Source organism: Ciconia boyciana, chromosome 4 (genome assembly GCF_034638445.1).
Source record: "Ciconia boyciana chromosome 4, ASM3463844v1, whole genome shotgun sequence".
NCBI lineage: Eukaryota > Metazoa > Chordata > Aves > Ciconiiformes > Ciconiidae > Ciconia > Ciconia boyciana.
The window spans coordinates 8524956-8532203 of NC_132937.1; positions in this window are offsets into that span (position 1 = coordinate 8524956).

Consider the following 7248-nt stretch of genomic DNA (forward strand, 5'->3'; position numbering starts at 1 on the left):
ATCTCCTAAATGTTAAGCCCAATTTGTGCCCCATATCTGTGTACATGGGCAGAGGAGAGCCAGCATACAGTGCATGCAGCTATTCTTTACGTGTGTCCTTTGTCGTGGTTGCCAGTTGTCAGCTGGCAACTAAGCACCACACAGCTGCTCTCTCACTCCCCCCCGGTGGGATGGGGGAGAGAATCGGAAGAGCAAAAGTAAGAAAACTCGTGGGTTGAGATAAGAACAGTTTAATAATTGGAACAAATAATAATAATAATGAATTATAATGAGAAGGAATACAATGAGAGAGAAAGAGGAACAAAACCCAAGGGAGGGAAAGAAAAGGGAAAGAAAAAAAATTAATAAAATAAAATAAAATTATACAACCGCTCACCACCCGCCGACCGATGCCCAGCCAGTCCCCGAGCAGAGATCGCAACCCCCCGGCCAACTCCCCCAGTTTATATACTGGGCATGACATCATATGGTATGGAATAGCCCTTTGGTCAGTTTGGATCAACTATCCTGGCTGTGCCCCCTCCCATTTCTTGGGCACCTGGCAGAGCATGGGAAGCTGGGGAAAAAAAAAAAAAGAAAGGTCCTTGACCAATGTAAATACCGCTTAGCGACAGCCAAAACATCAGCGTGTTATCAATATCATTCTCATACTAAAATCCAAAGCACCGCACTATACCAGCTACTAGGAAGAAAATTAACTCTATCCCAGCTGAAACCAGGACAGTATCCACCCCTTATTCTATACCATTTACGTCATGCCCAGGTTCTACCCTTTCTAATACAATTAATCACCACCATTTTTTTTCCTGTCTCTTGATATATATATATATATGTACACACAATTATCATTCCCTTGGTCTATGAGTCATCCTTCTAAAATGTTTATTAAGTTCATTTAGTCCATGACTTTGGGCTCCATCTGTCATAATAGTCCTTCAGGGCAGAAGAGATGCTGCGTGGTGCTGGATTGTTCTGAATCTGGATTGTTCTGGATTGTTCTGGATGCTGAAGCCAGTTCTGGTTCCATCACTGCTGCACTTTGCTTGCTTTCATCGAAGTTCATTTTTCACTAATCTGGGTGATCCTTATTGAAATACCATTGATATGGTGTATAATAACCATAAAAGTGATGACACACAGTATTATATAGCAATTAACATCATACCATTTAGTTCATTGGCTATTCTCACCCAAAATCAAATCCCCTTGAGGTACACAGCGGACTTCCCCATCCTTTCGCATTACCCACCAAGTACACCCGGGTCCTTGAGCAAAAGCAATCCCACTAATGGGCTTGCCTTTGCCTGAGGCAGGAGTAACCCAAACTGTCTTCCCCAGTATGTTTTTTATGTGTACTACAGGGACCTTATCCCCTTCTACAGTGTGTAAAAGTTTTGATTGGGCAGGGCCAGCTCGATTGACAGATCCTCTAAGGTTGACTAACCAGGTGGCCTTTGCTAAATGTGTATGCCAATGTTTAAAGGTCCCACCACCCAGTGCTCTCAGTGTAGTCTTTAACAGTCCATTATATCGCTCAATTTTCCCAGAGGCTGGTGCATGATAGGGGATGTGATATACCCACTCAATGCCATGCTCTTTGGCCCAGGTGTCTATGAGGCTGTTTCGAAAATGTGTTCCGTTGTCTGACTCAATTCTTTCTGGGGTGCCATGTCGCCACAGGACTTGCTTTTCAAGGCCCAGGATAGTGTTCCGGGCGCTGGCATGGGGCACAGGATATGTTTCCAGCCATCCAGTGGTTGCTTCCACCATTGTAAGCACATAGCGCTTGCCTTGGCGGGTTTGTGGGAGTGTGATATAATCGATCTGCCAGGCCTCCCCATATTGATATTTCAGCCATTGCCCTCCATACCACAGAGGCTTTAACCGCTTGGCTTGTTTAATTGCAGCGCATGTTTCACATTCATGGATAACCTGTGCAATAGTGTCCATGGTCAAGTCCACCCCTCGATCACGAGCCCATCTCTATGTTGCATCTCTTCCTTGATGGCCTGAGGTGTCATGGGCCCACTGAGCTATAAATAATTCACCCTTATGTTGCCAGTCCAGATCCACCTGAGCCACTTCAATCTGAGCAGCCTGATCCACCTGCTGGTTGTTTTGATGTTCCTCAGTGGCCCGACTCTTGGGTACGTGAGCATCTACGTGATGTACTTTTACAACCAGGTTCCCTACCCGGGCAGCAACATCTTGCCACAATGCTGCAGCCCAGATGGGTTTACCTCTGCGCTGCCAATTGTTCTGCTTCCATTGCTGTAACCACCCCCACAGGGCATTTGCCACCATCCATGAGTCAGTATAGAGATAGAGCACTGGCCACTTTTCTCGTTCAGCAATGTCTAAAGCCAGCTGGATGGCTTTTACTTCTGCAAATTGGCTCGATTCACCATCTCCTTCAGCAGTTTCTACCACTTGTCGTATAGGACTCCATACAGCAGCCTTCCACCTCCGATGCTTTCCTACAATACAACAGGACCCATCAGTGAACAGTGCATACTGCTTCTCATTTTCTGGCAATTTATTGTACAGTGGGGCCTCCTCAGCACGCGTCACCTCCTCCTCTGGCGATATTCCGAAATCTTTGCCTTCTGGCCAGTCCATAATTACTTCCAAGATTCCTGGGCGATTGGGGTTTCCTATCCGAGCCCGTTGTGTGATCAGTGCAACCCACTTACTCCATGTAGCATCAGTTGCATGATGTGTGGAGGGGACCCTCCCTTTGAACATCCAGCCCAGCACCGGCATTCGAGGTGCCAAGAGGAGTTGTGCTTCAGTACCAACCACTTCTGAAGCAGCTCGAACCCCTTCATATGCTGCTAATATCTCTTTTTCAGTTGGAGTATAGTGGGCCTCGGATCCTCTGTATCCCCGACTCCAAAACCCTAGGGGTCGACCTCGAGTCTCCCCTGGTGCTTTCTGCCAGAGGATCCAGGTAGGGCCATTCTCTCCAGCTGCGGTGTAGAGCACATTTTTTACGTCTTGCCCTGCCCGAACTGGCCCAAGGGCTACTGCATGAACTATCTCCCGTTTAATTTGTTCAAAAGCTTGTCGTTGCTCAGGGCCCCATTTGAAATCATTCTTCTTCCGGGTCACTTGATAGAGAGGGCTTACGATCAGACTGTAATTTGGAATATACATTCTCCAAAAACCCACAATGCCTAAGAAAGCTTGTGTTTCCTTTTTGCTAGTTGGTGGAGACATGGCTGTTAGTTTGTTAACCACATCCATTGGGATCTGACGACGTCCATCTTGCCATTTTATTCCTAAAAACTGGATCTCCTGTGCAGGTCCCTTGACCTTATTTTGTTTTATGGCAAAACCGGCTTTCAGGAGGATCTGGACTATTTTCTTCCCTTTCTCAAAAACTTCCTCTGCTGTATTGCCCCACACGATCATGTCATCAATGTATTGCAGATGTTCTGGAGCTTCACCCTGTTCCAGTGCAGTCTGGATCAGTCCATGGCAAATGGTAGGGCTGTGTTTCCACCCCTGGGGCAGTCGATTCCAGGTGTACTGAACGCCCCTCCAAGTGAAAGCAAACTGTGGCCTGCACTCTGCTGCCAAAGGGATTGAAAAAAACGCATTAGCAATATCAATTGTAGCATACCTTTTGGCTGCTTTTGACTCCAGTTCATATTGAAGTTCCAGCATGTCTGGCACAGCAGCACTCAGGTGCGGCGTGACTTCATTCAAGCCATGATAGTCTACTGTTAGTCTCCACTCTCCATTAGACTTTCTCACTGGCCATATGGGACTGTTAAAAGGTGAACGAGTCTTACTGATCACTCCTTGGCTCTCCAGTCGACGAATCAGCTCATGGATGGGAATCAGGGAGTCTCGGTTGGTACGATATTGCCTCCGGTGCACCGTTGTGGTAACAATTGGCACCTGTTGTTCTTCAACCCTCAGCAACCCCACAACAGAAGGGTCCTCTGAGAGACCAGGCAAGGTAGATAGCTGTTTAATTTCCTCCGTCTCCAAGGCAGCTATACCAAAAGCCCACCGGTACCCTTTTGGGTCCTTGAAATACCCTCTCCTGAGGTAGTCTATGCCAAGGATGCACAGAGCCTCAGGGCCAGTCACAATGGGGTGCTTTTGCCACTCATTCCCAGTTAGGCTCACTTCAGCCTCCAATACAGTCAGCTGTTGGGATCCCCCTGTCACCCCAGAAATACAGATGGGTTCTGCCCCGATATAGCTTGATGGCATTAGGGTACACTGTGCACCGGTGTCTACTAGAGCCTTATACTCCTGTGGGTCTGATGTGCCAGGCCATCGAATCCACACAGTCCAGTAAACCCGGTTGTCCCTTTCCTCCACCTGGCTGGAGGCAGGGCCCCCCTAATTCTGGTCGTAATATTCATTACCCATTTCTTGTATATACGAGTCAGGAGTTTCTTCATTAAAATCAGAAGTAAGATCAGCCCTTTTACTCTGTCTGGGGAACTGTCCACTGGAAACCGGAGCAGCAATTTTCCTGGAAGAACCCCCTTTGGTGATTGTTTTTCCTTGCAACTCACGTACCCTGTGGCGGTGTGCTCCCCCCCCCCCCCCCCAGCTCCCCAGCTCCCTGCACAAGCAGTAACCATCAGTGGGAGTCATCCTGATAGCTGCATCCAGTTATCCTGGACCTTGAGGACAAATGGCAACAAAGTAGCCATTGGCTGCTTTGAAGCAAGGATCTAAACCTCTTGCTGATATGCAAATATGACCATAAGTCAATCATCTTACTCCTTAAATAGTGGACAGCCCAGGGCCCTTTGAGCTCTCCTGCACGGCAGCGGGCTGCACGCCAGGATCTCCCCTTGAGCAGGGACGCCTCTCAAGGTTACTCCTCGAGATTGAGAGATTCCTTGCCGCAACAGATCCTCGGTAAGTGACTAACAGCATGCTAAACTTTGAAATCTTAGCTAAGTGATATAAAGGATTGACTGCGCACATATAATCCTTTAGATATAAACCGTTGACCAAGTCTGGGACTAGGACTGGATCTAGCCGCACCTAGACTCCTCTCTGAGAAGGAGTTTAGAAAGCAAGGGGATGCTTTCCGAACCTCATGACTCAACGGGAGGGTCTCCCTGACAGTTTTGTCTGACCCTGTCCTCTATGCAGTAAATAATCAAGTGTGCCTCGCCATCGAATCTTGTTAAAACACTGTCGCATTGAACTTTGTTAACTCCCTATTCTGTATCAATAAACTATATTTTTACTTCTCTCTTACGAGTGAAGTGCACGCTCACTCCATCCGCGACAAATTGGCGTAGTCGGCAGGATGGCAAGTAGTATCACTGATTATTTACGGAGGCATGGAGTGAATCCGAGTCCCAAATTCTCAGCAGAATGGACTCGTGACAATTGGCATAATTGGGAAGCCATTGAAGAACACCTAAAAGTAACTAGAGGCCACACAAAAGATGGAAAAGGGAAAGGAATTATCTGGAAGATGCTAGGTGCCTGTTTAGAAGCTGCACATCAGGAAAGAGACAACAGAAATAAAAAGGAGCAGGACCTAGAGAAGGAAATAGAAGATAGAAAGGCAACTGAGTTGTTACTAGAGAAGGAAATAGAAGATAGAAAGGCAACTGAGTTGTTACTAGAGAAGGAAATAGAAGGTAGAAAGGCAACTGAGTTGTTACTATCTTTTAAAATTGAACAACTGCAGAAACAGTTACAGGAGGAAAAGGAAAAAAGACAAAAGTTGGGAGAAAAGGTCGAGATGATGCTTATACAGGCTCCCCGCCCCCCCGACATTGTACAGATTAGGAAACTAATAGTATCCCCTGAAGATTGGGATGGAGACATCTGGGGTGATCCCGATGATAGCGAGCCAGAAGATGACGACCCTTTGTTCCCCACAAATCCTCCTGAGTATGAAGCCAGACCCATTGTTAAAACAGAAAGAACTGTGGGTCCTCGGGGTGTTCATCCGCGACATACTACACGAACCATCCCCTGGGATCCGTTGCAATTGACAAATTTGCAAGAGAGATATAGCAGAAAACCAGGTGAAACTGAAACGGAATACTTGTGGCGAGTATGCCTCAGTGGCGGTGACCGAATAATGTTGAGTGAGGACGAAGCAAGCGGCTATTGGGGTCCGGGAGTTTTCTTAAATTTAGGGCCTGACCCGACAAATACACCTCATTCTATCACCAGCCGAGTAGCTTATTGGGCTGGAGGAATAGACAGCATGGAGCGAGGTGAACCCTCCATAATTCCCATTAAATCTTTAAGTGAGCTCTCTACAGCCATCACAAAAGCCGCCTGTATACAAGCCATGCACAAACGAGGGTCCCATGATGTCCCACTGTCTGCTACAGTAGATTTTGCAATGTTAAAACCACTGATTAGAGGAGCCCCGGCAATTCTTAAATCCCATTTAGTTGCAAAACGAGATGAGATCAAGAAAGACACAGAACACAATGAGAGACTAGGTGACAACGCTCAAAATGCCTACAAGCAGCTCCCTACCTGGGCAGAATTGATGCACGGCATTGTTAACTACAGCCGTGAGATGGGCTGGGACGATGCACCAGCTGAAAAACAAAACCTGAAGCCCCGGGGAGGAGATCACAAAGTAAGACCCATAAAACAGGGAACAGAAACTAGATCGAAGGGAAACAAATTTAAAAACCCCCAAACAGAATCTCGAGAACAGAGGAATGAGTTGTGGAGGAATGCATTAGCTTTAGGCATTCCCAGAGCTGCGATTCAAGGTCAACCTACTGGCATTATTTTAAGTCTAATTGAAGCATTCCAGAAACGAGATAATGGTGAAAGGAAGGACCATATTTCAACTCCTCCTGCACCAGACCCCAGAAGGGGAGATAACCCCTTCCTCCCCCTTAGGGAGGAACTGCAGGACATGAAGTCAAAAACGGGTAGTGTCCGGAAGGCAATTGGGCCTGCCTGTCCGGAAAGTGGAGGCTTATCAGTGGATAAATGATAACGGCCCATACATTCTAATTCCAGTAGGTCCTCAAAGACAATTGGTAAAGTTTTTAATAGATACGGGAGCACAAATTTCACTATTAACACAACAAGATGCCGAGAAGCTGGGTGTACGACCCAGACGGCAAAGAGTTAAAATTACCGGCGTGAACGGAGTGAGTGTGCAGTGCCAAACTGCCAAGGTCAATTTATGGCTCCCGGGCGAGAAGCGCATGTCGAGTACCCGCTTTGCAATTAAAGATCACCATGAAAATATTTTAGGTTTCGATGTTTTAAACG